Raw genomic sequence first — 25,976 nt, forward strand, 5'->3', positions numbered from 1 at the left:
ACTTGATTAAAGATGAAATCGGAGTAATTGTGGTTACTGGTTCATTCGTTACAATCCTGTTTTGGGGACCCAGGCGCAACAGAATTTTGGGGAAATATTGGGATGCTCTGACAAAAGAATTTGTTTTCCAGAGATTTTTCTAGAGGATCATACATCTATAGGCTTGAAACCAGAGTTACGGATGTCCTGCAGTACCTTGGAAGCAATCAGCTAGTTTTAACGGTGAAAAATCCTTTAAAACGTCCCAATTTCTTGCGTTGCCCTGGTCTGTTCTCGTGATTCTTTGCCATCTCTCGCTCCCGCCGGGTCCGGCTGCTGGCGTCCCTGCGCGGGGCCCTCGGAGCGGCCGCCGCTCGCGCCCAGTTCAGACGCGCTCTGCGTGTTGCGCCGTGTGCGCTCTAGCGCCTTCAAAATGCTTTTTAAGGTTTTATTTTAAAAAGTCCCTCTGATGACGCGCCAAGCGCGGTGGCTGGTCGCTCGACGCGGAGCTGCGTGCTGGTTTGCGCCGTCGCTGCCGTCGTGTCACAGGTAACACCGTGAGCCCAGACCCACCCCAGACGTGTCCTTTTGGAGACGGATTCATCATCTAACTCACTTTGAAAATCACTTTCTGTCCTGTTCCTACAGAGAGCAATAAAAGTTTTGCTCTTTATAACCACTATACACTTTATTACTACTCTGCTCTTTTATAGGACCAAGACCAGGGACAAAACTGATGAGTTACAGTGTCGGGGTGTGGGATATTTATTTGCAAATTAATTCACAGAATGGTTTGTGTTGAAGGGCCCTTCCCAGCGCCCCCAGTGCCCCCCCTGCCACGAGCAGGGACATCTCCTCCCACATATCCCTGGTGACTTTGCCGTTGTTTTCTGCCCGGTCCCGTTTTCCCCCGGTCTCCCCTGCGGCAGCAGGTTCTGGAGACTCACTTCCCGCTGTGCCAATAAATACTTTATTTTCTCTCTCTGAAACCAATCTCCAACTAGCTTGGAGTGCCCTCGGGTTCTCCTATGTCAGGCTTTGCTGACGAATAGCTGTGTTGGCTTTAAGGGAGCCTATGTTGTGGTTTTAGGTGGCCATGGATATTTTTTCTAGAAATCTTAGCCCTCCAAAGCGCCTAAGCTGGGTGAATTTTGTATTGTTTTCCAGAATTTCGCCCTAAACCCCTCCTACGCTGCACTTAAGGTAATGATGTACTATTTTGGATGTCATCTTAATTCCTTTATTGGATCTAACTCTTAGCTGCTTTGCACTGATCAGTCTTAGTCAACAGATACATGAGTGGTAGAAGATGGTTGCTCAGGTATTAACGTGGTAATCAGAGCAGCCCCAAGAGACTCAGCACCCCATGCCTCACACCACAGTGTTTCAAAAAGATGGACTCAATTTGAAATCACTACGTTATGAAAACATTTGCATATTTCGAAATCTAATTTTATGTTGAGTTTTCTTCTTTTAATAATATCAATTGGTGTACAAAATTCTGGCATGTTCCTCACCCTTCTAGGTTTCCTGTGCTCCTCAAACTAGTTCAGAATATCTTAAATAGTGGCTCAACTCATTCTGGGGTAGTGCAAGAATGTTGTTTCTTCAGATGTCCATGTTGTGCTTGGTTTTCCAAACTCATCAGTAGGGAGCTGACAAGGTTAAATAACGCGGGTACGGATGGAGCCAGGCTCTTCTCAGTGAGAAGCAATGACAGGACAGGGGGCAATGGGTGCAAACTGGAACATGGGAGGTTCCACTGAAAGAGGAGAAGAAACTTCTTGATGGTGAGGGTGCCAGAGCCTGGCCCAGGCTGCCCAGGGAGGTTGTGGAGTCTCCTTCTCTGCAGACATTCCAACCCGCCTGGACGCCTTCCTGGGTAACCTCATCTGGGTGTTCCTGCTCCGGCGGGGGATTGGACTGGATGAGCTTTCGAGGTCCCTTCCAACCCCTGACATTCTGGGATGCTGTGACTCCTTTGCCAAAACCAATTCTCAGTACAGTCTCTTCATTTTGAGCACAGAAGCTCTACGCTAAGAGCAAACCGAAGTTGTGTCCTATATGTGACTTTATAATCCAGCAAATGTTTTGAGCAGCTGTGGAAATATTTGTGTGGCTCTGGCTTTCATCGGGACATCCTGGGTAAAACTTCTAGCTCTGGCAAGTGGAAGAATGTGGGGTTTTTTAGCTACAAGGGAAATTTAAAGAAAGTTCTCTTGAACCAGGCTGTGGCTGAGCCTTTGGTTTCCTCTTGAAGAAGACAATTTGCAGTGTTGTAGAGGCTCGTGTTTCTTTGTAGTTAAACACAGAACTTTCCATTCTAAGTTTGGTGCGGCTCTCCATAGCCTCCACTTCTAAACCTTTCCAGAAAGTGGTTGGTACATAGTGTTTCCTATGTAGGATCTTGATCAAGAGATGATGTTTAGTTGTTGAAGGCTACCTATAAATAACTGACACTGTAGCATGCCTGTGCTGGCTTTCTTCCCTTGTGTTTTAAGTCATGTCTCGCAGATGGCCCAGCCTGAGCTCCATCGTTGCACCAGCAGAGATTTCCTCAGAACAATCCATGACACAGAATTTGCAACAGCAAATGCAGGAGTGACAGGTTGCTCAGGGCCTGGGGTGTCTCCAGGGATGGTCCATCCACCACCTCTCTGGCCAACCCGGGCCAGGCTCTCACCACCCTCAGGGCAACAATTCCTTCCTCATGTCCGGCCTGAATCTCCCTCCTTTAGTTTAAACCATCACCCCTTGTCCTGTCACAACCGGCCCTGCTCAAAAGTCTGTCCCCATCTTTCTTACAGGCCCCTTTTAAGTACAGAAGGGCCTGAGTGCTAAATGAACATCAGAGCTGCCCCAAAACTACCATTGTGCTATTGATGCAGCTTTCTTTTTTTCTCTTAAGAATGCCTGTCTTATATTTCTTTTTTTTCTCTCTCTCCTTTTTTTTTTTTTTTTTTTCTTAAATTGCACATAAAAAAACCCCAAAAAGCATCTGAGTTTCAGATGTGCCTCAAAATGATGTCAGTTAGAGATCATATCTTGTGAACTTCCCTTCTCGCTTACCACATCCTGGTGGGGTTTTCTGTGTCCCATCGCAGGTTGAACATTTCTTACAGGAGGTAAATATAGCCGAGCACCTACCGGTGATGAAATGCGTGGGCCGGAGCAGCCGCCTCTGGGGGCGTCAGCACTTTCTAATTATAGCAAGTCCAGCTTCCTTTTTTTCCCCCTTCACACGTCATTATGTAAAACTCAGTTCTTCTCGGTTGTTTTTCCTGAAATAGGACCCTAGTGGATGTGTGTACACAGACTAGAAATAAGTGTCGAAATCGTGTTCTGGCCCGGTCTCCCTTCTCCCCGGTGGGAACCGGACCAGTGTAAATCAGATGACAACGGCCGCCTTTGTTTCGCTTTGTCTTGGGCAGCCCCAGGGTGGGAACGGTGAACACTGGAGCTTTTGGCTGCAAAAATTTGGAGTAGGCTGTCTAGAAATTGGTTAATATGGGCACTTTGGCTTCTGTAGACTGGAGTTCAAGAATATAAAGGAGATAAATTGCGCTTTGAGAAGTTAAAGATTAATCGCTAAATTTTCATTTCCCATTCACTGTTTTAAGTATGTGACAGTTGTAGTTCAGCTGCTCTCAGGTGTTTTGGTTTGGTTTGCTTTAATGGGAGGTGGGAAAGGACCAGCTAAGGGTCCTGTGTCGTTATTTCTGTGCCCTAGAGGGACTCCAAAGCTTGTTTGGCTGCCGAAGGGGATGGAAAGGGGTCCGGGTGAGGTGGGCAGCAAGGCTGGATCCGCTCTGGGATTTATCCGCCTGGATTTTTTTCCTCCTGAAGACCTGAACAAAACCACAGGTGTAGTGCCAGGTGTGCTCCATGCACAGTACTGAAGTTTCCAGTGCAGACAGTGCTAAAAAAGACTGTTTTAGTGCAAGTCGTACTCGTACCATCCCTCCCAAGGTGTGCCCAGCGATCAGAGCCCAGCTGTGGTTCTCCACGCGTTGGGCGATGTGAGCGTGGCCTGGGGCCGCAGTCGGGGCCCTCTTCACCATCCCAGCTGGGAACGCAGCATCGTTTGGCCTGTTCCAGCACCGCAGGGGTGCGGGACCCGCTGTCGGCTCGTGGGATGGAGGAGGAAGAGGGATGGGGCGTTTCAAAACAAACACATGTGAAAATTGCCCATAACCGGGGCAGACAACTGCTCAGATGCCAAGTTACTTGATAACCGCTGTCATAGCGCGTACAGGTTTATATGGTGATATACGGAGGCACTTGCAAGATAATTCATCCTGTAACGTTGCCTTGTGAGCGGAGTGAATGGTCATGGCTGAGCAAATAAAGAGGGCGCTTGGTAGCCCTGCAGTGTTCTCCGAGATAATATCCCTGGCTGTACAGGTCCACTGATTGATTTCTTTGTTTTTATGGGCTAATGTTTGTGGCAGACAGATGCTGACTTACTGATACTGCAGATGGATGGTGATGTATCGCTTGCAGAACCTTTAACTGCCTTTTTTTCTTCTTTTTTTTTTTTTTTTAATGTTTAAAATGCTTTTTATTGCAGCTCAGCCTTTTATTCTAATTGTCTGCCCAGTGTTGTCGGTAGAGAGCAGAGACTGGAGGTTACAAGTGTCAGATGCAATGAGAACGGGAAGAAAGGGTGACAGCAAGGACAGATGTGTGTCCTCTGCCATCAGAGTGGCTGTTGGGAACGAGTCTGCAATAAGAGCAGCATTTCAAGTAACAAGCTGCCAATGTTTAACCTGTTGACCATAGAATCATTTTGGTTGGAAAAGCCCCTCAGGATCATCGATTCCAACCGTTCCCCCACCCCCGGCACTGCCCCACGTCCTGAGAACCTCATGTCCGTCTGTCCAACCCTCCAGGGATGGTGACTCCAGCACTGCCCTGGGCAGCCTGTTCCAATGCCCCACAGCCCTTTGGGGAAGAAATTGTTCCCCAGATCCAACCCCAACCTCCCCTGGCGCAACTTGAGGCCGTTTCCTCTGCTCCTGGCGCTTGTTCCTGGGGAGCAGAGCCCGACCCCCCTGGCTCCAAGCTCCTTTCAGGCAGGTCAGAGATCAGAAGGTCTCCCCTCAGCTCCTGTGCTCCAGGAGGAGAAATAAAATGGTTTATAGCTGAGAGCTGAGCTTGCTGCAGACACACCAGTCACTTTTGATGGTAATAACAGAAGAATTATTCCTTGTTATATATCTGGTGTTGGGCTGTATCAATGATACCACTCTCTTTAAACGTTGTGAGGGAACCAGCTCACCATAAGATTCTTGATTTGAGGGCTGTAGAATAGATTAATATCATTTGCTCTTCTATTTATTGAATCACCTGAGTCAGAAACTGATAGGAAATGTCACAGGTCACAATAAACCGAGACTGGATCACAAGATTTGTGGGGAAAACCCCTCTGAATTTCACCCCTGCTTGATTTTATTCAGCCCTCCGGACGGATGCGTCCTCCTCCAGGTTTCTCTTTGTCAAAAATAAGGAGGAGGCACCGTTAGTCAGCGAACTATCGGAAGTGTTCAAGCAAAATGCTAAAACTTCAATAGAAATTAGTCAGCGGGACAGAGCCGATAATCATTCAAGCCTCCTGAAGGCACTTAAAGTGGGTGCAAGGCTGCTAATAAAAATACACAGACCTGTTGAAATCTCTTTCTCCCCAGGAGAAGCGGAATATGGCACGTACCATAATTATCTGCAGGAGCTGCGAGGTGATGATAGAGAATTATAGATCAGCACAGGGGTGGCATCCAGAAAACTGGATGAAAGAGCTACAAAAAGACCAAAAGTCTTCCCCGGCAAGACTCACGCTGGTTTTCTGCCTTTTTAAATTTTTTAAGGGAATCAATACCCTGTGCAGTCAGAGAGCCGGCGGGCTGGGATTTATAGCAGCTTCCAAAACATCTTTGACGAGGACTCTCACAATGACGCTCTTAGAGACATTTAGCTGTGGACAGAGAGGATTTCTGAAGATCTACCGTTAGGTGAAGGAGCAGCTGAAGTTCTCTGTGGCCGGTGCAGTGATGCTGTGGGGGGGAGACTTGGACAACTCGGCATCGAGTTCTGCGCACGGCTGGAGAAAGCGAAGGAGGTGGCGGTGGTGCCAAGATCAGGGTGCAAAATGATGGTTTGCATTTGGGAAATATGGCTATGTTCTCCCTGAGCTTACTGTCCTGAACACCATCTTGAAGTGTCCCTGCTAACAGATTATTTTTAGACTATGCCTAAAAAAATATTAAGATTTACTTCTGAAGAAAGTTTTAGCAAAAGGAGAAACAAGAAAGGTGATTTTGTGGGATAGGTTAAACAGCAAGCGGTAAAGAAAAGGCCAACCCAAGTTTCCTATTGCGGTCGTTCTGCAATACAGGAATAAAGACACAGCCTTAAAGACCGAAAAAGCGATTTAAACCAGGTAACTGGCACAACACTGTTTTGTTGACCGTCTGCTTGGAGACGCAGGCATGAGCTGCTCGTGGGCTGTGTTCATAGTACTTTAGCTGGGATTAGCTGACGTTAGCCAACATTAAAGTGTTTTAACTGTGCTTATTAAGAAAGCCTGAACACCAAATGCTTGGAATTTTATGATTTTGTGAACCTCAGTTCAGGATCTGTTTCTCGGTAGCAATTTCTCTTGCTCCCCGAGTATTCGATTAAATTTGTTTCTCCAGAATTTTAGGCAGAAACCACAAGTTGGGAAGTAGGAGAATGAGAGTGTTTCTGGGTTTGTCAGTTCCGCAAACAAAAGAAAATCTTCTTTCATTAGGAAATGATATTCTTACAAAATATAAACATAATGTTTGTTTATAAAGAAATCTGCAGATGGTGTTTATGAACAATATGAAAACTGTGGTCTGGGACAGGCTAGATTTCATAAAATCACCGATTGTATTTCGAGCTTGCATTGCAATTACCTAATCTCTTTTTTTCTTGTGGCTCTCAGAAACAAATGAACAGCATCTAGTAATGCTTGCGCTGAGACAATACTTTTAAATAGTAATCTAAATGGAATATGAATTAATAATAGGCCTGATCCCTGCCGTAGTTCCGTTTAAGTTAAGCATTGCGCCATGGCAGTAGATTTAGCCCAGTGCATTAAGTGTCCTGGGCTGAAAATTCCCTTCTCTTCATGTTTTATACAAGTTTTCTGTTCTGTAGTGGTACCTTGGCCAGCCCAGCGTGGCAGTGGTGCCATTTCATCCAAACGGGAGATATTTCCCATCCCTCCCGCTTCTCCCTCCTCCCCTCTCCTGGGTCCATGATGCCCCATCCCTGCAGACATCCCAGGCAACATCTGGCAGCATCCACCCTGCAGAGATTTTCATTTTCTCCAGGCCTTTCTGGCACTTCCATAACCCTGAGACATCATTTTTGTTTATTGGTGAGGTTTTTGGAGCTTGAAAGAGGAGAGGGTTGCAAACCCTGCGCGTTGCTTGTGAGCTGAACCCGATGCAAGGAGCTGCCAGTCGGGAGCTGGAGCACTTCGTGTGCCCTGATCGTGCCCCGCAATGGGTTTCGAAGAGGTCTTTGTCCCTGCGCTTTGCTGAAGGGACCGACCAGCCTGTTCGGTAGTTCGGAGCTGTGCTCTGACCCCTGCACCTCCCTGCTGTCACTCTCTACCTTCTCTTGGTTCCTCTTCACCTTTTGATTTTGTTCCTCCACTTTTACCCCTCTCAGCCCGGCCGTTCTGCCTCCAGCCCTCCCCGCAGGCAGGTTTTGGCAGCAGCCCGGGCTCTGGCCGGTGCTCCGAGGCTCGACCCAGCACGTCCCCGCTGCTCCCTCCGTCTCCGGAGCTGCTGCGGGAGCTTCCACCCGCTGGAAAAGCCCGGGAGCTATTTCCTTTACGGTCCCACCGGCATTCGTACACAGAGTAGGGCTTGTCCCCGGTTTGACAGCCCTCTTTTTTCATAGCCGGTGGTTCCTCTGGTCCCCTCCCCGTGGCTCGACTCGCACGGTGGGGTTACAGACGCTCTCCTGTCCTGCCCGGCCATCTCCAGCCCTGCTGCTCTCACTCCAGCCCCTCCTCTCAGCTCTAAGACTTTCCTAGACTCATTCCTAGTTATTTTTAGGATGTTCTGACTGATTTCAAAGATTTCCCCCCCACCTTGCTTCAAAAAATTAGAGGTGCAGTGATTCCATACAGCACACACTGCTGACGAGCAGCAACTTCTTGCAGAAAAAGGAGGGGAGATTGAGGCCAGACATGAGGAAGGAATTGTTGCCCTGAGGGCGGTGAGAGCCTGGCCCAGGTTGGCCAGAGAGGTGGTGGATGAACCATCCCTGGAGACACCCCAGGCCAGGCTGGACGGGGCTCTGAGCAGCCTGAGCTGGTGCAGATGTCCCTGCTCATGGCAGGGGGCACTGGGGGGCTGGGAAGGGCCCTTCAACACAAGCCATCCTGTGATTCTATGATAATTCCCATCTCTTTCAGTGTCCTGCAAAGTTAGAGGCTCTTTTGGCACCATCCGAGCTGGTTTTGTCATTTGCCTTTTGCAGAACTGCACATCAGATCTGTACCTTTCTGTACCCGGCAGCACTGGGTCATTGTGACGTGGTCCCTGGAAACGAACCCAAGACTTCCACAGATACACATGTGAGTGCTGGCGGTGCTGGCTCAAAATACAGTTTATGTGTCTGCTATCTTCAATATTTCACGTGAGCTGGAGGCTGAGGAGAGGTTTTGTAAAGTATGCTGAGATATATATGTGTGCGTATATATATCACTATATCACTATATCTCAGCAATGTATATATTTTTGTTTAATTTTGTATTGATTAAAAACCAGGCTTGGTTTTGTGTTTGGTTATAGCCATCTTTATGTACTTAGGCTTTAATCAAGTTACTCATCTGCTTTGTCCTTCCATTTTCCTGCCTGTGAAACGGGCACTGTGACGCTGCCCGGACCAGGCGCCGATGAGACGCATCAGGAACATTTCCAGGTCCGCGGAGGGGACGCGTGGAAGGTGACAGACTCACGCGATGGCCGCTGTTATCGCTGGGTGATCCAGCAGCACGGTCCTGACAGCTGCTCTTAGCAGACACAATCGCACTAGTTGCTTATACTCCGAGACAAACATATGTAAGTGTATTGAAGCTTGTAATCTGTTCATTGCTGCAGCGGCTGACGGCCTTGCTGCTGCTTCGTTCAAACCCATCCTCCTGGGCGGGGGATCTGGAGGTGTCGGTACGCAGCTGATAAGGTCTCCCCGGAGCTTTTCTTCTCCGGCTGGACACCCCAGCTCTCCCAGCCCGTCCCCCGGCAGAGCTGCTCCAGCCTCGGCTCATTGCTGGGGCTGCTCTGGCCCCTCTCGGGTCCGTGTCTGTGCTGGACGCTGCTCTGCAGGCTGAGTGAGGACACACTCCAGGGACCTTCTGAGAACTTACCTCCAAAGTCCTGTTTTATCCAGAGCAGAGACTTTTCTCTCTCAAAATCCCAAACTTGGCAGCCTCAGTTCCTCGAGGTGTTTAGTAGGTTGTATGCCCGTGACACCAGTCTTAAAACTCCTTTGCCGGTGCAAGTATTAGATGTAATGCAGCCATGTGCATAGTGCCAGAAGTTGTCCACTTTTATATGTGTATTAGCATTAGAAATTCATGTAGAGCACATTTAGGATGTCAGTGCTCACAGTGGCGAACCCTCCCTTGTGTGATGAGACTCATGAACAAGCAAACGTTAAAAACTAGATGTACTGTTTGTGAGTGTGTATTCATTGCCCAGTTGATGGAGATAGCATTATACGAGTTATCATTCAGAATATAATTAATGAAGTTTGTATGGTGAGCACTTAAACTCCCTGCAGAAGTGTGTCTCCAAGGCGTTTTCCCTGCCGATAGCATCCTCCCTCCCCAGGCCTGCGGGCTAAACTTAAGGTCAAGCAAATGTAGCCCCAAGAATGGATTTTTCTGCGCCCGTGAGCTGCGTGTGAAGCACCGCACGTGTTCAGCTGCCCGGAGCCACTGGGTGCGTCGCACAGGCAATTGAGATCCGGATTTTGCAATACAGCACAATATAGAATTAAGGTTTTGGTGTGGTTGGTTTTTTTTTTTTGTTTTTTTTTTGTTTTTTTTTAATTTTTCCTTTTTCTTTGTTTGTACAACCTTCGGGATTTTCAGTAAGTTTTTCCATTCCCAAGATGGGGCCGTTCTGGAAGTGTGAGCACAGGCAGTCGGAGCTGTCATGACTCTGGCTGCAGGATGATAATAATTGCAATATTTGATCCTTGTGAAACTTGGGTCATTATCTATTCCCATAGTGTTTCCTCTGGCACGTATCCTCAGGAAAATACTTTCTGGCACTGATTCCTATTAGATTGTGGAATAATCTTGCAAAGGAAGTGGCGGAAGGCCAATTGTTGATCCAATTAAAACAATGGTTAGAGATTAACCCCTTAACAGTTGCAAATCACATATGTAGTTCATTAAGCGCAGAAAAACAATGCATTTGAAGATACAAAGGTTAAAGCAACCTTAAACTATGAGTATCCTTTCTTCCTAATTCTTTGGGCATTATTATTATTATTTTCCCCTGATGTTCAGCTGATTTGTTATTAGTGGCAAAAAGTCTCGTTAAGTAAGAAAATACTCACGTTGCCCTCCCGTTACATAAACTACCATCTAACTTTGCACGGAAAGGGTGCTTAATAGAGATCTGTTGCCATATGTACATTGTTTTTAAAAAAGGAGCTGTCTCTGTGACAATGGGGCTAACTCTAAGGCCTGATTAGATGTTTTTTGTCTCTTTTAAATTTTTTTTTTTTATTTTTCCCCCCTGTATAGGCAGGCTCTGATTACTGGGAGCGATACCTCACCGTGAATGAACGGCATAGAGGGAGCTGCAAAGACAAAGAGCTGGCTTTGTGTGCTGATGAATTAGGATAGCATGTGGGTGGCTGGTGAATAGCACAGACTTCCTTCGTCCTCATGTCACTGAGCTTTTCTTGTGTTTTCATTAAAAAAAAAAAATAGGCTTAATCCCATGGACAATGAATTGAGAGCAAATTAGGGGGCTTAGGGAGAAAATAACGCTACATCAATATCTTAATGGCGACTAAGGCGCTGTCGGGACTCTTGAGGGAAGCAGGATCCTGGCCTCGTGTTACTTTAATAAGTGTGTAGAGAAAGCTGCTGCTTTTATGATCATCCTGTGCTTTCCTCTGGTTTCACTCTCTGTTACATCCATGAACGCTGAAAAAATCCCGGACTTGTGGGTTTACTGTGGGAAATGGTAAAAGGCACGTTGGCTTGGTGATTCCAGCGCTCTGAGCCCCGTGGCCACTCTTGGCTTTGCTCTGGTCCTTCCTGCAGCACTCGGGACGTTTTCCTCCCTCACTTGCCACCAGCGCCGTGTTCCGCGGAAGAAAAGGCATTGAATCCACCTTCCTCTTTGCCATGGAAATAGCTCGCGGCCTCCTGGCTGCGGAACGAGGGAGGATCAAAAGAGAGAGAAGAAAAAAGGAGAAAGCTTCGCTCCATTGGGACATCATCTTCTGACCCTGCCTTTGCTCTAGAAGAAAGGTGGGGAATTGAGCCAAAAATAACGAGCTTGAAACTGGGAAACCAATCTGAATGCTTATTTTTCACTTCCTTCTTTTGAACTGGTGCTTTGTAGCGATGTAATTTGTGGTTAATGCATATATGAACCAGCCTGTGCATCTTCTTTTGCATGGCTTAAACAGTCAGAGCAAAAAAGCTCCAACCCCAAAAACCACTGGCATGGACACTGTGTGACCAGTCAGGGTGCACTGAGTAAAATGCTGTAGGAAACAGCCGTTACCTCAGACTTTCATTTGGCGTAGGAGATAACGTCTTCCAAAAATGATGCTGGAGCTCAGGAGAGTCAAATACAATAAGGGAGATTCATGAGCCCGAGTCTCGCTTGAGCTCTGATGGTGGAAATTAAACCCACCAAACCCCTTGATTTCCGCCAGGGTCCAGGAAAACCTCCGCGGTGTTGTCCAGGCAGCTCTGTCCTGTGTGGCGGGATGAGCTTTTTCAGCATCCTTTGCAAAATCCCTCGGGATCTTGGCTCCCTGAGCCCGTTCACAATGGACCTGCCCTTTGGATTGAAAATACTCAGTCCAGATCTCAGCGTCTCCAACAGAAGCAACTTCTGATTATTTGATATCTTTTGTATTTATAAAGCAAAATAGAAGTAAAACAGTGTTTTGACAGCACTTTCTGATCTTCCTTAACTGAACCTGGACTTCATTTTATTTCTGATTGTGCTCTAAATTGAAAATCAATTTTCTCCTCTGGCCTAGTTGAAAGTACAAGCTAAACTAAAGATGTAGAAATGGTCTTTAATAGGAGTTTTATTAAGATGAAAGAAGGAAAAAAAATCCGGTTCAGTTTTCGTATCTCAGGAGGAACATGCAGTTAGAACTCCCGCAAAACTGCGTCCCGTAAGCACGACGGGACCAAGAGCCGTGCCTACGTTTGAAGGAGGGTGGGAATGAAAAGTATTTAATGGAAACGGGCTAAATTAACACTGCCGCGGAGTCTCGAGGTCGTTGCCAAGGAATTTTGGGGGATGGTTTTGAATTTCTTCCCGCTGTGCCACAGAGAGCGCCCGGCCCTGCGCGCCGAGCTGGTTTCTTGGCCGCAACAAAGCTCCACAAATGGGTAAACCAGGGTGAGCTCCATCGCTTTAATGTGCGTCCAGGCGCGTCGGCCCTGACAGCCCAGCGGGTTTGCTGGTTTCTTGGGCTTCCTCGTCTGGTAAAGTCGTGTCCTGGTTCTCTCCGGGGTGAAACAGAGTTTGAACCTGCACTGCAAGCGTAAGGAAAAAACATTTGTGGGGGCAGCGAGCGCGAATTCGCTGTCGCGCTGCTCTTGGATGGTGAAAAGGATATCGGGCGGTTCACTAGCACGTGGGAGCTGTGCACTGCTGGCCAGACAACTGCTGCTGATTCATTAGACTCTAATTACACGTTATTTTTACCCATCCTCCCATCTTTACAAAGGGCTGCACAGTTGAAAGCCTTCCTTCCTCCAGGCTTTGATAGAAGTCAGATGGAAGCCTGTCAGTCCTTCTTGGTGTTTGCTTTTTTGGAAGAAACGCAAACGCTCTTTGCAGATGGAAGGGGCACCGCTGTGTTCCCCGGAGCGGCTCGTGTGACCGTCCGCTCGGGCCGGCATGAACCGTGTGCTGGTGACGTTTGTTTGAGCAGTGCTTCCAAGGGAAAGTCCGAGTTTCGCTTCAGGTTAGCGGGGGGTTGATCAGGATTTCTAGGTGATGACACCTGGGCTGGGCCAAGTTTCCTCAAGCTTTTGTCAAAGATGGATGGGATGTGGGCCGTTTATGACATCTGCAAAACACATCTGGAAAGGACCTTTTCCCCCTCTCTGCCTTTCCGAGGGACTGGAGGAGAAGTGGGGAGCAGGTGTGTAAGGGCAGCAGGGTGCTGATCCGGACGGGGTGTGCTGGTGCGACGGAGACGTCGTGCTGGTGCGACGGAGACGTCCTGCTGGGACTCTGGAGCCAAATTGGCTGGTGGGAGGCAGAGCTTCAGGAGAGGAGAGGGACCTGGGGACAACCTGAGGACAACCCAAAGCGCAGCTGAGCGCAGAGGTGGAGGAGACTCTAGGGGAGAGCTGGGTGGCTTGGACAAACAGGAAAGCACAGCAAATACTGAGAATATGTCTCTCTCTTACTTGGAGTTCATATGAAATAGAGAACAAACCTCCTAACCCCAGTAAGTAGTTCTGCAGAAGAGCCTAGTGCAGGCTTTTTATTACCTTCTGGAAGAGCGCACAGCCAGACATTTGGCAGAAAATCGCTGGGTAAATGCAAACTGCAGGTTCTGTGGTGAAACCCGCAGTTCTCTGGTTCTCCCAAACTCCGGGAAAGGTCTTTTAGTGCAGAAAAAAACCCGAACATGAGTGAGTCTTCTGTGATCTGTGCAAGTAATGGGGCTCGCTAACGTGGCTTCTGCGAGCTTTAGGTGCAGGAAATGTTTCCTTTGGTGCTCGTTTGGTGCAGTCTGTAACTTTTGGCGTGCTCAAGGTTGCAAAGGGGAAGGAGCCCAAGGGCCCTCTCCTGGCACAGACCGAAAGGACGGCCGGAAAAATCACACAGGGCGGTGGACTCGGGCGGGCTGAATGGCAAGCCACACACTTTATTTATGATCCAACTATTAACATAGTGCAGGTGTAAATCTGTAGAGTGTGTTCTGGGGGGGTTGGTCTGTGGTTTCCCTCTGGGCTGTCCTGCCCAGCCGAGCGCAGGGGGATGAGGGCCATGGTTTTTGGGGTTGGTGCAGACCCGCGGGGTGGGTGTGGACCCGCGGGGTTGACGCGGACCCGCGTGCTGTCAAGCTGACTCACAAGAATTTGAGTAAACAGCTCAGCAAAACACATTTTGAAAGAGGTTTTTGGAAGGCAGATCAAGAGGTACCTTTACAGTGTTACTAGACTTTTTCCAAATATGAGCAGCAGGTCCGGGGGAAGCACGGTGAGGTTTGTTCGTATGTCCAGACCACAGCTCCTACAGAGACCTGCAAACTGAGCCCAGTTGCTGAGCTGGTTCCCATCTCATCGGCATCAATATCGCCCCATCCCTGGAGACACCCCAGGCCAGGCTGGACGGGGCTCTGAGCAACCTGAGCTGGTGCAGATGTCCCTGCCCATGGCAGGGGGGCACTAGGGGGGCACTGGGGGGGCTGGGAAGGGCCCTCCAACCCAAACTGTTCTGTGATAAAACCTGCCCCTGGTGTCCCCCTGAATTCCAGCATCCCCGACCGCTGCCGGTGCCCCCAGCCCCTCCCTCCCCACCGCACACGTGTGCTCCCAGTACGGGAGTTGGCACAGAGCTCCTGGAAAATGTGAGGTGGTGTGAGGGAAAATTAACGTGTTGTCAAAGTAAATAAATAAACAAGGAGGGACACTATCCGGATGGCCGGGGGGAGCTGGGAGGGGGCCAGAGCCATCGAGCATCCCAGCCGCATCGTTTGGGTCTGACGTGTTGCACGGGCTTGGGCTTCGTGCTGGCACACGGACCCTGCGCTGCGAGTATCGGCTTACAAATTGTCGTACCGTTTTGGTGAAACCCATGCACGTTATAGATGTCTGTGTTCCATTATTATCCCTCCAGATCCCATAGACATTCTTCGGTGCTCCTTTGGGGCATCATCTGTGCTGCTAGTTCCCATAACAACTTGTGAATTCATCATTCCAAAGCTGCATTTTTTTTTTTTTAAGAAAATCAGCCCAAATTCTCTTTTGTCAGCTACTGAAGCATTTGGATCCCTGGCAGCCTGCCGCTTCTTTTCTCCTCCTCCTTTCTTGTTTTTCATGAAAAGAAACCCAGGCATAGCCTTAGAAGGGTCGTTACAATTATTTATAAAGAAAAAGCATATTACCTATGCGGCATTATAGATGCTGGGCCTTGGCAAACGTTTAAAATTGAAAGACCGGTAGATTAAAAGATTTTTCTGTGTCGGGCACTGATGTAGTTGATGTATTAGTCTCTTTAGCAACTCTCTGACAGGTCTATTTAGAGCTTCCCTCTGTCTGGCCGTCCTCAGGCAACCAGGCTCATTACTCTGGCCTGTCAGTCAAAGGGAGTTATAATGGAGCTGAAATGGGGCTCCTGACACAACTTGTAGCAGGAAGGGAGAGATAAATACCAACAATCTCCCTCCCACCTGTGGGCGCCTTGGGGGGGCACAGGCAGCGTCCCCAGCGAGGAGAATCCTGACTGTGCTGAACTAAAATTGGTGTGTTGAGAGACGGGAGCTAAAACACGGGAACGGAGCGCAGGGCGATGGGATTTGACACGGGGAGGGTGTTTTAGAGTGTAAACCAATCCAGCATCCCCAGGGAGAAAAAGCACTTTTAAAAGTGAACATTTATAGACCACGCTGAACATTAGCATGGAATAAAAGTTATTTAACGGGTTAGAGATGAATACGTCTGTTACCGTCAGCTCCTGTAGGTCTTTGCCCTCACTAAGGTTTCCTTGCCCAGGTATTTATCAGGTTACATTTAATTCACCATCCTGTTCTGCCTTGGTACTTAAGGATGGCCCCATTTGTGCAACCCTACGTGCCACTACTTTTCTCCTTCTTTCAAGAAAGAGCACACAAAAATGCAGCAAAAACTGCTCTAGGCTTACAAATGAGCTGTGTTTCCATAAGATTCCCATTCATCGTTGCAAGGTTTATTTCATGGCAGTGGAATCATTACCAGTAAGCAACTAGTGTGCTTTGAAAACACTGAAATCATTTAGCAGTGATAATTAAATACGAGGAGTTGCTCGAGCAGCTAGTGCAGATGAGTTCAGCGCTAAGTTTTGTGTTTATTTACACATTGCAAGGGGAATGTGTTGTTAATAGCGAGATCAGCCTTTAAAGAGCCTCCCCCTCTCATTCGTTTGATTTACACCACCAGTTTCCAGTGAGCCCTGCTGGGTTATACCCTGTAAACCTGCCTGGTCGATGGTAACATCTTCCTGAATTATTTTTTTCGCATTTAAATCAACAGCTTTAACCCTGGTTTTACCCCCTCAACTCTAATTTAGTCTCAAGTGTCACCCCTGGGAAATTTCAATTTTAGCTTTTCAAAGGTTACCTAAAGTATCAAGTTATTGGATTATATTCTGCGAGTGGATTTGTGGGGAGCGGGGAAGAAGCGTGATCGATATCTGTGTCCTCTGGAGTTTTATGCAGAAAACCCCGGCGGGAATCATGTAGGCGGTGGTTTTGCAGAGCGCTTGGCCGGGCTCGGTGTGTCTGGAAGGCTCAGCATCTCCCGGGGCGCGGGCTGGATGTGAACTTGGCTCTTTCCCTCTTTTATCCGGCATATTCAGTGCCGCAGTGTAATCCCTAACACAACTGGGCTTTGGCCAGTGCGTGTGACTTGGGACGGGGCTATTCCCGGTGTGAGCCAGACACCCCAGCCGTTATCGTATTCACGTGCTTTGTTTTTCCTGAAGAATTGCCTATCTTTTTGTTTTTCTCCAGTTACCAACTGGTTTAGTTCAGAGCGACTCTTCAGGGCTCCCAAAGGTTGACTTTGGGGCTGTCGTTAGTTTGAGATGTTATTGGCAGCAGGTTATAGGATTTACCGCCAAGAAACATGTTTAGGCATTTGGATTACTCTTGTAAATTTTAATTAATCGCTTTGCTGCTGTATAAGGCAGCGCTGTAACACATACTTAATGCTCAAGTATTCAATTTCTTACAGCAACGTTGCACTGCGGGTTAAAAAATAAAGCCGCGGGGTGACAAATGTCCGCATTGGTGACGGTTTTATTTGGAAGGAGTGTTTCTGAGCGCGCCGTGCAGCCGGAGGGGCGGCAGGCCGGGGCTCGGGCGGTGCGCCCCGCGCTGCCCCGCTGTCCCACGGGGCTCCGCACGCAGCTCCAGACGGTCCCTCAGGAACCTGCTCATCTCCTGGCAGCTCCAGATGGCTGCAGTTACCTGTGCGCAAGTCGTCTGGCTCCTAACGGGCAGCGTGTGGTCGGGGGGGTCTGTTTTATAGGAGATGGGCTCCAGACTCTCGGGGGCTGCCCGATGTGTTCAGACTTTGTTTGCTCTGACGGAAGCGTAAGCCTTTAAAACAGCAAATGCCGGACAAAAATAAGAGCTGGCGCTGGTTTGTGTTGGGTATTGGCACCTGCGGAGCATCTCGCGTCCCTCCTGACCCGAGCGAGGCGCGGGGTGTCCGTGGGACGCTTCACACGGAGGGGTCGGGGTTCAGGCTGCCCGGGTGTTCCTTACAGACACGGGTATCTACCTTTTGGTTTTGCAAGAAGGTCTCTGCAAAGCCTTTTGAATAATGCTGAAATATTGCTACGGCCTGAGAATATGACAAGAGGATTTGGGTGGTACAAGGGATTTCTGGTGTTTTTGCTTTACACAAAGATGAATTTTACAATAAAAAGGCTTTCTGTTTCCAAGTTTGTTAACGCAGCACTTTGCATCAACAATAAACGTATGGAGTAAGTCACAAAAGAGAGTCAAAGAGTTAACAGCTTTAACCCAGCCAAACTTCAGTTAACTTTAACTGAGCAGCTGTAGGCGGCAGTCTCTGCAGTACAGCAGTAAAGTCCCGGGGTACTCATACGTGTGAGTTACATCCGTGATACAGCCAGAAAGAGGAGAGACAACTCCAGATAGCAGGAACGATATGAACGTACTGTCTTCAGGTTTTGTTTGCTGTCTTGGATGATTTTATTTTATTTTATTTTTATTTTTATTTTTGCCTCCTTCTCCTTGAGATGGGGGAATATACAGAGGCTCAGCACATCCTTCCAGGACCGGAACAGTACCAGAGCTGACTTGTGCAGTACAACAAAGCTGTGATTTTATTTTAAATGTATTTTTTTCTTTTTTAAGTGCAACCCAGCCTTTGCAGCTATAACCCCATTACCCAAACACCCGTCCCGCTGGGCCGGCGACCCCTCGCCCGCTCCGCATCCCAGCACTCCAGCCCTTGACCGACGTCTCCGTCTCCAGCTCTGATCTCATGTCTTGACCATCTGCTTCTTCTGGTGGTCTCGGGGGGTCTGCCAATCAGCCGGGCAGGCTCAGAACTCGCGGGCACACGGGTTGGATTATTTTTGGACCTTCCTTGCAGCCATCTGTTTGGGAGGGAGCCATGAGCTTGTCTTGCCCAGCTGGGCTAAGGTGCTGTGGCAGCCTTGCCAGGGAGGAGGAAGCAAACAGGATAAAGAAAATTACCGTCGGCTTCAGGAGCTGAATCAGCCGCGAGACAGCGCTGAGCGCCCAGCGGGCACCTGGCACCCGCAGAGATATCACGATATTGCCCAGCACCTGCAGGGATATCACGATATCGCCCAGCCCGGCCTCCCAGGGCTGGCGGACGCATTCAGGTGACACCAGCCAAGACACCAAGTTTGGTGTGACTTGGGAGCTGACTCGTGTTGCCGGGTTGGAGTCTTTTTTTACATGCACACACATACGCACGTGCATATGTTGCTATAACAACCGCTCAGGACTTTTAGAAAAATGTTCGACTCTTGTTTTTCCAGGTTGCAAAGCACTGAAGTTTTGCTGCAACCCAGGGGGCAAACAGCTGCCTTCGGTCATCCCACCCCCCCGGAAAAAAAAAGCACTAAATCAAGTGTGCCAGGCAAAATGTCTGGTTTAATTATGTAAAAAGAGCCTGTAATGCCTTAGTAGGAAAAAAGAGGCACAGAGTCTGCTGCTCTGGCATTGGAAACAGCCCAGCCAGTTCACAGCAGCAAAGGCTGCAATAAATACTGGTTTTGGTGTCCCCAGAACATCACAGTCGAATAATGCCACCAGTAAAGGCACTGGTGTCAGCAGGCAGCAGGAAATCACTAATCACAGGTGAAGATTATGACCTGCAGCCTGTGATCCAAAGTAATTCTGTAACCGGCAGGGCAGCGATGGGCTCAGGGAGCGGGGGCAGCGAGCGCCCGTCTCAGCCTATCCCTGCAGCTGCGCTCTGGCTGCAGCGTTTGTATCTAGGAAATGGCATTTGCCCCCCGCAGGCTCAACACCAATACTCTATATGTTTACCTTCTTCTCTGAGTGATGGGGACACCGAACAGTGTTGTCTTCCAAAAAGAAGGATTTTTTCTTGCAGGGAGAGGGGAAAGCAGGAGAGGCACAGCTGCAGGCAGCGCGTGTGTCGCAGGATGTGCGCGCATACGGTAGCTCGCGTGCGCTGCTCTTCGTCTCGCGTGTGTTTGGAAGCGAGCCGTGCCCATCGAACGAGCCTGACGGTTACCTTAGTGCAAACACCGATGTCTGGGATACCCGAGACGTTTTTCCCCACCTAGAAGCTGTGTTGGGAGGATGGGAGAAAAAACGCTGTGGAAATTTGTTGAGGATTTCTAGGGACGTGATAGTCCCAAACAAGCTGCCGCAGCAGATGGGTGGAGGTCTGGAGATCCCAGAGGGACAGATGTGTGGGCAGCGGTGACCTGTCCAGTCTGAGAGCACTGGTTAAACTGGGACCGTCTGCCGGGTGCCGGGTCTCTTGGGGAGGTCCTGCAAGACAGATAATCCTGCGGGTGCTGTTGGGCTCCTTGGCTGGGTGCGGGAATGTGATGTGCGTGTTCAATACCAAGCGGCTGGTTTATACCTCCTGGTGTCAACCATGCTCTTAAATTTGTATGATTTTTCAATGATTTGAGCACTTCCAGTGGGTTTATGTTGCAAAATGCTGTGTGCTGACATGGGCTGGGATGCTAGTAGGTGTTTCATTGTCATGTTTTGTAGGTGAGGGTGGTCTCCTGTCAGCACTTGAGACTTAATGCTTGATTACAGACTGTGCTGAGCAGTATCTGAACAACTGTGGGAGATACTTTGCCTGTAGTCAGAGGCGGGGTCCCCAAAACCCGTCAGATTTGATGTAAACATGCGCTATTCCAGAAACTGGTTTGATCTTCCAACATGTGCCCTTATCTCTCATGGCTGACTGGAGACCTCAGAACCCACCTGAGAAAACAAGGAGCTTTTCATCCAGAGATCAGCAAACTACAAATTACACTTATTTTGCGGATTGTATCACTAGAAACCATTGTATTTTGCTCAAACTGGCGGTTTTGAGAGAAAAGCCGTGCCCTGCATTGGTTGTGCAGCCTGACGGCCCTTGAGGCAGGCGCTGGGACGCTCGTCCTCGCCGACAGCTCCGTTTCCCAGGCCGGACCTAAACTCAGCTTTTGACGTACAGCTTCTTCTGCAATGTACAAATTAGCTCATTAAACACTTTGCATAAGACACCCAGGAGCTGGCAGCCAGGGCGAGGAAATCAAACCCGCTCGCGCTTTGTTCACCTGCCTTCAAAGCCGTGAACCCTTCCTGCAGTGATTCATCCCAAGCCGCAGGCTCCGGAGCCCTCGTTTGCCTTCTCCAGAGCTGCTCCGCGGACAGGGACAGGCTGCTGAGCTGAAAGGAAGCTTTTGAGCTGCAAAAATTGTGCAAGCCAGCGCGTTGCTATTTCTGGAGCGTGCTGTAATGTATGCGTCTAGCCTGGCTCTCTCCAGCAACGGCCAAATGTTTTTCAAGCAGTAAAGAAGGTAAAATAGAAGCAACACTGTACCGGAGCCAGATTTTCCATGCGTTCCCCGAGCAGAGCCTGCAGGAGCCCGCACGTGCGCTCGCAGACACATAATTAAACGCGTCGGTCACCAGAAGGATGGAGCGGGGGCACCGGGGACCTCAGTTCGGCAGCTGCGGCGGCTCGCGTTGCGCTGTGCCCATGGCAGCACATGTGCTGCCAGATTGGGGTCAGCAAAGCCCGGGCTGGGGTGAGGGTTGGTGCTGCTGAGAGAACAGGGGGGTTATACGGAAGCACCAGGGAGAAGGCAGCAGCAAAAATTAATAAAGCATCGCCCCAAACTGCAGCTCTTGCAACCCCCCGATCTCAGCTCACCTTCGGGAGGAGGGTCAGGATCGTTATCTCGCTGCAAAACTGTCATGCAAAGAGTGTGTCTGCAGCACGGTGTCACGGAGCAAGGGCTGCGCGGGCTCGTTAGGGGACCGGAAGCAATTAGGGGGATGTTGGCTTGTTTCTTTGCCTGGTTGCTGCTTCTGGCAAAGGAGGATTTGCCAAGACAGCACTGCATGGACACGGCCCTGCAGGTTTTGGCGTGGAGCAAGCCGATGGGGCTGAGGAGGGGTTGAACAGACACAGAGGTGAGGTTCTCGGGGACGTGGGTTAGTGCTAGAGTCAGGCTATGGTTGGACTCGATGATCCTGAGAGTCTCTTCCAACCAATATGATTCCGTGATTCTGTGGTCTCGGCCGATGCTGCTGTCAAGCAGATGTCACGGTGTCGCTGTGTGTATCAGGAGGTCTTTGGGACAAAGGGACAGTTGCAAGGGCCGTAGTGTGGGGAGCATGGGAGAAGGGATAACAGATAAGAAGCGAATGGACAAGTAATGAAAAGCCCTAATATCTCGATGGGAGCAAGCAGAAGAATATCTGAGTTGCTACGACAGTCAGAGAGGTTGTGATGGTGTCCGTGGTATAAATGGCACACATGTGAAACTGCCTCATGACATTAAGGTCTCGTGTTTTCTACCTCAGGCTCCCTTTCCCAGGTCACCGTATGAACACGCCAGTCTCCTCCAAGGATCAGAGAGTTGAACCTGTAGCGGCTGTTCCCCAGATAAGAGGCTCAGCCATCGTGTCGACACCTTCTCTGCCGGTTTGGGACACGTGGGGCCTGCAGAGCTTGTGGCCGCGGTGCTTTGGGGCTGAGCTGCCTGATGTCGTGATGGGACATTTGTTTTCTGCTGCGATTTCCGCAGGTTTTATGCCCCTCCAAGGTGATGCTGTCACAGGTGTTGGAATTCCTAGAGCAGACGTGCGGTAACTGAGCATTCAAAAGATGTTTTGATGTGCAAGGACTGATCCAGGCTGCCGATCGTGGTCTTTTATTTTATTTCTCTTTATGGCGTGCCACTGGTTTTGTTTGCAGCTGCCCAGGCTGTGCTCCTGTACAGGTGCTCACTGTAATTTTCTGAACCCGGTGGATGTGGGTTGCAGTGCCAGGGTGGAGGTTCCATCTCCTGCTGCTGTGATTTTCTTTCTGGCTCTTTATCCAGCAGCTGTCTAACATAAAATATTTAGAGACAGGAGCCACTGTTGGGTCTCTCCTCATGTAGCTGAGCAACATGACCAGCAGGCCCCCAAATCCCGTTCTCCCTTGTCCCTTGCAGTTGTGCCTTTTTCCCCTTGTGACCTTCACAAAGTTGTTCCATTCGCTGGTGAAGTTTTACCGTCCTTAGGGATGTTGCTTGCCCAACTTTGGGGAAGTTTGTGGAAATCAAATTCTGTTCCTGGAGCTCTTGGAGAACCCTCCAGCAGAAGGTGCTGTGCTGCTGGACACGGCCACTGCTCACCAGCGTGTTGGAGAGGCTCAACCCGGGGTCAGGCACTTGTGTTGGGTGGGTTTTAAGGAGGAGGAGTCACTTGGCTGGTATGAGACAGGGAAACATAGTCCTGGAGTGAAAAATGGGTTTGTCTCCTCCCTGCTTTGGAGCGTACGGTTTATCCGTAGGGATGCACAGCCTGGTGTCTGCAGCCAGATCACGGAGCTGGGGGCAGATCTGCAGCCACAGGTTATTTCCAGAGTTAAAACACCTTGGCGTAGGACGTGCAGCACAGCAGCACGAGAGAAAGAGCAGAAAAGGCGCCGAGGCTGGGCTGTGGTTCTGCCCCTGCAGAAACCAGCGCCTGTTCTCGGGGAGAAGCTGCTGGGCTGGAGTACCGTGCGAGTGGCCGGGGAGGAGCAGAGCGTCCCGGGAGCAGCCGCCGCCGTCCCGCCGCAACACAACGGGCCCGGTGTCCCTTAGCGAGCGCTGATTGCAGGGGACAGGGTTGGCACCCCCTGAGCAGCACGGAGCTCCAGCGGGAGCTCGGGGCCGGCTCCAGCAGCAAACGCTTCTCGCTCGGCCGCCGTTAGAGCTCATTATCTCACTGACCTTTAATTTCGCAAGTGTTTCATGCAATGTGTTTCTTCAGCCTGGTCCGGCTTCTGACCTCCGTTCCCAGAGGCAGCAGGATAATATATTCATCTGCTGTGCTGTCTAGCCGCTCCGCAACCCTCCCTCCATCCACCCCTCCGTCTCTGTCCTTTTTGGCAATCTGTCATTTTTATTTTTGGGACGAATCCAGGAGCTGAGTAAAAAGTACTTGGGCAGCTGGAGCGAGAAACAAAGGGTTTTAAATACGCTTTCACGTGTTTGCAAACAACTGCGCTTCATCGGGGTCCCTGCCCAGTGCACTGGCAGCGGGCAAAACCAATGAGACTCTTCTGAGATCAGAATTAATTACACTGCACGGAAATGCTGCAAACTAGACAACGATGCAGTGGGAAATATCTCCTGTTCTGTGGTCCTTGTCTGTTTGTTTGTGCTGCTCTCATCGCTGTGGCTACTGAGCACCTGAGGTTGCTCTGCTCTTAGGAGGAAGATGAGCAGAGCGAGCTAAAAATGTTGGCAGGACTGTGTCGATGTTGCACTTTGAGGATGCTCCATGGAGCGTCCCGTGGGATGTCGTGTTGGTTGGAAATCATCTATCAGGGAAGATCAGTGCAGGGAATAATGATGCTGTCCTGTCAAAATATCCCCATTTTTCCTGAATTCTCATAGCTTGTTCCTGGTGAAAAAAATAGTTTTGAATCAGGGAATGAAAAAGCAAAGGATTTGATTTGAGGATGATTTGAAGAGGGAAGCAGGCTCAGGAGCGTAGGGAGGGGCAGAAGAGCTGTAGTTGGAGCAGGTGGATTTGATGATATCAGGTAGCCCATTAGTCCCAGCTCATCAATTCTGATGAATAAAGACTGAATTTGCAGGTAAGGACTCCTCTGGCGCTGAGGGCTGTGCGGGGGTGTTGCTGACCTCAAGACACGACTGTTCACACCTGCAGGACTTTTCATAGCGGGGAGATAACGGAGGAGGAAAAAAATTCCAAGTGCTTTGGAACGATCCCCTTTGCTGCGTGGTGATCTGGCTCCCAAAGCCCCGGCTGTTCGTGGCTGCTCCTGCTCAGGGACAGACAGACGGACGCAGCCGGGCTCTGACTCCTCTGTGAGTACAGTGTAATTGCAGGAATTGGCACGGCGGCTTGGAACGAGATCTAATTAATTAATTCAAGCCATGCTGGGATTACATTTTGTTAGACCTTGGAATCAGGGTGGAGTCGATGAAGTGTAAGCACAGGTTGGGAAGGGAAGGGGGTGTGTGCCGCACGTGCCACCTGCGGCATATGTGTGTTATATCTATCTATGCATATATACCCGGTTTCAGTGCAGCCAGGGTGATCAGGGAGCCTTTGCTTTCCTTATCCCTAATATCATTCATAGTGAGGAAGAGGTTCCTTTTGCTTTTCCCCGTGCTGATACATGTCATGCTCCATCCAGACCTGCCTGTGATTTCATAACAAGGGATGTCAGCTCCATATTTACTGGCTTTAAAACGATTTGGGGTCTTCTGGAATGGAAATTCAAGATGGTCATTGCAGATATAGTTGCATCTTGACGCTTGCTCTGCTCCCAGAAGCTGCCGGGCGAGGCATGTATGTGCTGGCACAACTTTGCACTGCTGGACTTTCCAGGAATAACTGAGTTTTGTGGACAGGTAAACAAGTGTGCATGTGGGGTGTGAGCAGACCCATCCGCCCGCCGACGAGAGGCGCAGCACAGGACGTTTCGGGGCTGTTGTTTTCCCTGCTGAATCTCCAGCATCCCACACGAGCCGTCTTTTCTTCTGACCGTTTCGGGAATATACTTCACGCTAATTTTAGCTCTCCCTCCAAGGTGGATATCTTTGGGGTTTGGGCACAATGAATGCCTTATTCATAAAACTACAAACACTGTAAAAAGAAGAGAGAGGAGGTGGGGGGCAGAGAGTGTCCCGCCCTAAACCGTTTCTGATCTCCAAGCAGCTATAATTTTGGCTTGCTCGGAGAACAAGCCGAGGTAGTGTTCATTCTAACAGCCAGGAAAGGGCTGTCTGTTTATATTTAGGGCCTTGTAGATTTGCGCAGTATGTGCAGGTGGCACATTAAAATGTGTGGATGATTTCTTACCAGGATGAGGCTGTGTTTTTACTGGCCTGCCGTTAATTCTGTGCGAAGCCTAAGTAAGCACTGAGAATTTTGTTGTAACGGCTTCTGGGGTTAAATTTTGTAGCCTTTGGAGTGTTCTTTTGAGCTTAATCCTGGTGAATTCCTCCCGTGCACCTTCCTAAACAGTTTTGCCCAGAGCACACATTTTTAAGAGCGGGTTGGCAGCTCCTGCCACTTTGAGGCTGTCGGGCATTAGTGATCATCGTTCAGTTCTCACCAGATAAATGTTAGTGAGCCGCTGCAGTGAAAACAAGCAGGTGAGTGCGGAGCATGTGGAGCAGCGAGGTGGGTCCGGTCCAGGATCTCGGTCACCTGGGCGGTTGCTGCTCTGACCTTTGCAGGCTCTGTCTGGAGCAGGTTGTGCCTCCCATTGATCTCCAGCCTTGCTCGTTGGCTCCAAGGGC

General features: G+C 49.4%; 1 protein-coding gene across 6 annotated transcripts in view; it reads left to right on the top strand.

Moving 5' to 3' along the window:
* Window positions 1-25,976, top strand: part of HIVEP3 (HIVEP zinc finger 3) — a 171,900-nt gene that overhangs the window by 52,038 nt on the left and 93,886 nt on the right. The window contains exon 2 of one of the 6 annotated variants that reach the window (XM_065650328.1): window positions 8,497-8,593. The exons of the other annotated variants lie outside the window; for them this stretch is intronic. The gene's annotated coding sequence lies outside the window, so the exon portion shown is untranslated. The remainder of the gene's footprint in view (window positions 1-8,496; window positions 8,594-25,976) is intronic. 6 annotated transcript variants of the gene reach the window in all.

The sequence above is a fragment of the Caloenas nicobarica genome, chromosome 23 (assembly GCF_036013445.1).
Source record: "Caloenas nicobarica isolate bCalNic1 chromosome 23, bCalNic1.hap1, whole genome shotgun sequence".
In the NCBI taxonomy this organism is placed as follows: Eukaryota; Metazoa; Chordata; class Aves; order Columbiformes; family Columbidae; genus Caloenas; species Caloenas nicobarica.